Source organism: Trachypithecus francoisi, unplaced genomic scaffold (assembly GCF_009764315.1).
Source record: "Trachypithecus francoisi isolate TF-2019V2 unplaced genomic scaffold, Tfra_2.0 Lachesis_group6, whole genome shotgun sequence".
Taxonomy (NCBI): domain Eukaryota; kingdom Metazoa; phylum Chordata; class Mammalia; order Primates; family Cercopithecidae; genus Trachypithecus; species Trachypithecus francoisi.
Window position 1 is genome coordinate 26186450 of NW_022681471.1, and position 6122 is coordinate 26192571.

Consider the following 6122-nt stretch of genomic DNA (forward strand, 5'->3'; position numbering starts at 1 on the left):
CAACTTTTATTTTAAATTCCAGGGTACAGGTGCAGGATGTGCAGGTTTGTTACACAGGTAAATGTGTGCCATGGTGGTTTGCTGCACAGATCAACCCATCACCTAGGTATTAAGTGCAGCGTCTATTAGCTATTATTCCTGATGTACTCCAACCGTCCACCCTCCAATAGGCCCCAATGTGTGTTGTTCCCCTTTATGTGTCCATGTGTTCTCACCATTTAGCTCACGCTTATAAACAATAACTTTTGGTATTTTGTTTTCTGTTCCTGCATTAGTTTGCTGAGGATAATGGCTTCCAGTCCATCCATGTCCCTGCAGAGGACATGCTCTTTTTTACTTTTTATGGCTGCATAGTATTCCATGGTATATATGTACCACATTTTCTTTATCCAGACTATCAATGATAGGCATTTAGGTTGATTCCATGTCTTTGCTATTGTGAATAGTGTTGCAATGAACATACGCATACAGGTATCTTTATAATAAAATGATTTATATTCTTTTGGGTATATACCCAGTAATGGAATTGCTGGGTAAATGGTCTTTCTGTCTTTATCTCTTTGAGGAATCACTACATTATCTTCCACAATGGTTAAACTAATTTACATTCCCACCAACAGTGTAAAACTGTTCCTTTTCCTCCACAACCTTGCCAACATCTGTTGTTTCTTGACTTTGTAATAATTGCTATTCTGATTGGTGTGAGATGGTATCTCATTGTGGTTTTGATTACACCTTATACAAAAATTAACTCAAGATGGATTAAAGACTTAAATGTAAAGCCTGATACTGTAAAAACCCTAGAAGAAAATCTAGGCTGTACCATTCAGGACATAGACACGAGCAAAGATTTCATGATGAAAACACCAAAAGCAATCGCAGTAAAAGCAAAAATTGACAAATGAAATCTAATTAAGCTAAAGAGCATCTGCACAGCAGAAGAAACTATAATCAAAGTGAACAGAAAACCTACAGAATGGGACAAAATTTTTGCAATCCATTTATCTGACAAAGGTCTAATATCTAGAGTCTACAAAGCACTTAAACAAATTTACAAGAAAAACAAACAACACCATGAAAAGTGGGCAAAGGACATGAACAGACACTTCCCAAAAGAAGACATTCATGCAACTAACAACATATGAGAAAAGCTCAACATCACTGATAATTAGAGAAATGTCCATTTTAAAAAATGGGATTGCTTTTTGCTTGTTGATTTGTTTCGATTCCTTGTATATTCTGGATATTAGACCTTTGTTGGATATATAGTATGTGAATATTTTCTCCCATTCTGTAGGTTGTCTGTTTACTCTGTTGATGCTTTCTTTTGCTGTGCAGAAGCTCTTTATTAATTAGGTCCCATTTTTCAATTTTTTGTTTTTGTAGCAATTGCTTTTGGGCACTTAGCCATTGTATTAGTCTGTTCTCATGCTGCTAATAAAGACATACCTGAGACTGGGTAATTTATAAATGAAAGAGGTTTAATTAACTCATAATCCCACATGGCTGGGAAGGCCTCACAATCATGGTGGAAGGTGAATGAAATGCTACTGAGTTTGCACATTTATTTTGTATCCTGAAACCTTGCTAAAATCATGTATCAGTTCTAGTAGCCTTTTGGCAGAGTCTTTAGGGTTTTCTAAGTATAGAATCATATTGTCAATGAAGAGAGATAATTTGACTTCTTTTTTTATTTGGATGCCTTTTATTTCTTTCTCTTGCCTAATTGCTCTGGCTAAGACTTTCAGTACTATGTTGAATAGAAGTGGTGAGAGTGGACATCTTTGTCTTGTTCCACTTCTCAAGGGGAATAGGTCCCGCTTTTGACTGTTTAGTATGATATTGGCTGTGGGTTTGTCATATATGGCTCTTATTATTTTGAGGTATGTTTTTTCAATGCCTAGTCTGTTGAGGGTTTTTTTTTTTTAATCATGAAGGCATGTTGGATTTTATTGAAAATCTTTTCTGTGTCTATTGAGATGATCATATGGTTTTGGCTTTTAATTCTATTTACATGGTGAATCACATTCATTGATTTGCATATGTTGAACCAACCTTGCATCCCAGGAACAAAGATAATCAATCATGATGAATTAACTTTTTGATGTGCTGCTGGATTTGGTTTGCCAGTGTTTGTTGAAGAGTTTTGCATCTGTGTTCATCAGGGATGTTGGCCTGAAGTTTTCTTTCTTCAACATCTCTGCCAGATTTTGGTATTAGGCTGATGCTGACCTCATAGAGTGAGTTAGGGAGATATCTCTCTTCCTCTATTTTTTGGAACAGTTTCAGTAGTATTGATACCAGTTCTTTACACATCTGGTAGAATTTGGCTGTGAATCCATTTGGTCCAGGGCTTTTATTGGTTGATAGGTTTTTTTAATTGTTGATTCAATTTCTGAGTTTGATATTCATCTATTCAGGGTTTTAATAACTTCCTGATTCAATCTTGGAAGACTGTGTGTTTCCAGGAATTTATCCATTTCCTCTAGATTTTCTAATTTGCCTACATAGAGTTGTTCATAGTATTCTCTGAGGATCTTGTGTATTTCTGTGAGATCAGTTGTAATGTCATCTTTGTCATTTCTGATTGTATTTATTTGAATTTTCTTTTTTCTTTTTCTTTTTATTTTTTTGAGACGGAGTCTCGCTCTGTCGCCCAGGCTGGAGTGCAGTGGCCGAATCTCAGCTCACTGCAAGCTCCGTCTCCTGGGTTTACGCCATTCTCCTGCCTCAGCCTCCCGAGTAGCTGGGACTACAGGCGCCCGCCACCTCACCCGGCTAGTTTTTTGTATTTTTTTAGTAGAGACGGGGTTTCACCATGTTAGCCAGGATGGTCTCGATCTCCTGACCTCGTGATCTGCCCGCCTCGGCCTCCCAAAGTGCTGGGATTACAGGCTTGAGCCACCGCGCCCGGCCGAATTTTCTTTTTTCTTTATTAATCTAGCTAGCACTCTATCAATCTTATTTATTTTTCAAAGAGCCAATTATTTGTTTTATTGATTTTTTTGGTATGGATTTTTGCATCTCAGTTTCATTAAGTTCTCTAACTTTAGTTATATCTTTTCTTCTGCTAGCTTTGGGGTTTATTTGTTCTTTTTTGTCTTAGTTTCTTTAGGTATAAAGTTAGATTGTTAATTTGGGATCTGACATAGTTTGAACATGTGTCCTCACCAAATCTCATGTTGAATTGTAATTTCCAATGTTGGAGGTGGGGCCTGGTGGGAGGTGTTTGGGTAACAGGGATGGATCTCTCATGGCTTGGTGCTGTCCTCACAATAGTGAATCTTGTGAGATGTAGCACCTTCTCACTCACTCCATCTTTTGATTCTACTCCCACCATGTGACTTGCCTGCTCCCCCTTTCCCTTCCACCATGATTGGAAGTTTCCTGAGGCCTCCCCAGAAGCAGATGCCAGTTCTATACTTCTGATACCGCCTGCAAAACTGTGAGCTAATTAGACCTGTTTTCCTATAAATTACCCAGTCTCAGGTATTCCTTTATAGCAATGCAAGAACAGCCTAACGCAAGATCATTCTAACAACAACTTCTCCTTCTTCTTCTTCTTCCTCTTCTTCTTCTTCTCTTCTCTTCTTCTTCTTCTTCTTCTTCTTCTTCTTCTTCTTCTTCTTCTTCTTCCTCTTCTTCTTTTTTGAGATGGAGTCTGGCTCTGTTGTCCAGGCTGAAGAGCAGTGGCACCATCTCGGCTCACGGCAACCTCCACCCCCTGGGTTCAAGTAGTTCTCCTGCCTCAGCCTCCCTAGTAGTTGGGATTACAGGTGTGCGCTACCACGGCTGGCTAATTTTTGTATTTTTAGCAGAGACTAGGTTTCACCGTGTTGGTCATGCTGGTCTTGAACTCCTGACCTGAAGTGATCTGCCCACCTTGGCCTCCCAAAGTGCTGGGATTACAGGCGTGAGCCACTGCACCCGGCCCATCTTAACTTCTTGTGATGAAGGTGTTTAGGGCTATAACATTTTCTCTTAACACAGCTTTAGCTGCATCCCAGAGATTTTGGTAAGTTGTGTCCCTATTTTCATTAATTTCAAAGAATTTTTTTTGTCTTCATTTTGATCTTCACTCAGGAGCCATTCAGGAGCAAGTTGTTTAGTTTTCATGCATTTGTGTAGTTTTTAGAGATCTTCTTTATATTGATTTCTATTTTTATTGCACTGTGGTCTGAGAGTATGCTTTGTACAATTTTATTTTTTTATTTATTTATTGAGACTTGCTTTATGATTGAACATGTGGTTGATCTTAGAATATGTACTGTGTGCAGATGAGAAGAATGTATATTCTGTGGTTGTTGGGTGGAGTGTTCTGTAGATAGCTATTAGTTCCAATTAGTCAAGGGTTGAGTTTAAGTCCAGTTTCTTTGTTAGTTTTCTGTGTTGGTGATCTGTCTAACACTGTCAGTGGGGTATTGAACCTGCTATGATTGTGCGGTTGTCTAATTATTTTCATAGGCCAAGAAGAACTTGTTTTATGAATATGAGTGCTCAATGTTAGATGCATATATATTTAGGATAGTTAAACCTTCTTGTTGTATTGCACCCTTTATTATTACGTAATACTGTGTTAGGCTGTTCTTGCATTGTCATAAAGAAACACTTGAGACTGGGTAATTTATAAAGAAAAGAGGTTAGACTTTCACTGGCAACATTAACTGGCACTTGCTCTACTCTCTTAATGGGGAAGCAGTGAAATACAAGAGACTGAACTGTATCTGCCTTTATTTCCGATGGACTCACATTGAACTTTCAATCACAAAATTATAGCAAAGAAAGGAACCCAGACTTTAGTAACACAGATAGAACAAGTTGCAGCAGCAGTGGCAGCAGCAAAAGAAAAGCTTTAATTTAGTTGATTTTCTGTGGTTATTGGTTGCTTGCTAGTCTCATGGTGATGGAAGCTGCAAAATTTTTTGAAGGGACCAAGAAGCTGCTGAAGGTTTGGTTCTCCTGGTAGCAGCCTGATACAAATGAAGGATGTGGGAATCTTAGCAGTATTCCAAGATCTGAGTGGGACATATTTTTGAAGAATGTGTAATGTTCAATCAAGTGTGGCAAAAACTGACAAGCAGGAAGCTTATGTACTCAGTGAGAGTAGCATATTTGTCTCCAAGAGACGTTTCATTTTGAAGACATGTGGTACCACTCTCTTGCTTAAAGCACTGGTTCCTCTGTCGAAGCTTGCTGGGTGTTACAGTGGGTTTGACTCTATTCAAAGCTTCTTTTATTCTTATGATAATTTTATTAAGCCTTCTCACCAAGGGTACCCTAACCAGAATTTCCAGGAAGACATAGAGTTTCTTAATGCAATTTTCCCAAATGGAGCAGCATATTGTATGGGGTATATGAATTCTGACTGGTAGTACTTATATACTCTGGAGTTCCCAGAGAGTTGGGTCATCAGTCAACCAGATCAAACCCTGGAAATTCTGATGAAGTGAACCTGACCCAGCAGTTATGGACCGGTTCTACATGAAAGATGGTGTTACTGCAAAGAATGTCACTCGTAAGAGTGGAATCTGTGACCTGATTCCAGGTTCTGTCACTGATGACACAATATTTAATCATTTTGAATATTTGATGAATGGAATGAAATCAGATGGAACTTATTACTCACATCACTCCAGAACCAGTATCTTCTTTTGTTAGCTTTGAAACAAACAAGCCAGACCTCCTATGATGACCTGATTAGGAAAGTTGTGGAAGTCTTTAAGCAAGGAAAATTTGTGATGACTTTGTTTGTTAATCAGATTTCTAAATGTTGCACAGTGCTTTCTTTGCCCCAGAAGATTTAAGATGTTAAGTGTCTTGATTGTCAGAGTGCTATGTTCAATGATTACAATTCTATTTTTACCCACTTTGCTAAAAATTAGCAACAGCAAAGTTTAAAAAAATGAAGAAAAAACACAAAAAGAGAACACGTAGAGGGTGATGGATGCTTTCTAGATGTTGATACTGGGGGCAGTGCTTTCCATAGCCCCCACCTTGTACTTACAGAAAGCCCTAGATGTAATGATAGTGTAATCATTTTGAACTGTATGCATTATATCAAGGAGTTAGATGTCTTGAATGAATGCTTTCTTCTGTGTTTAGGTATTCTCTGCCACTCTTGC

The 6122-nt window shown here is 38.3% G+C and overlaps 1 pseudogene; it reads left to right on the forward strand.

Moving 5' to 3' along the window:
* The first annotated feature begins 4903 nt into the window (after positions 1-4903).
* LOC117078467 lies at positions 4904-5906 on the forward strand (annotated as a pseudogene).
* Positions 5907-6122: the final 216 nt, after the last annotated feature.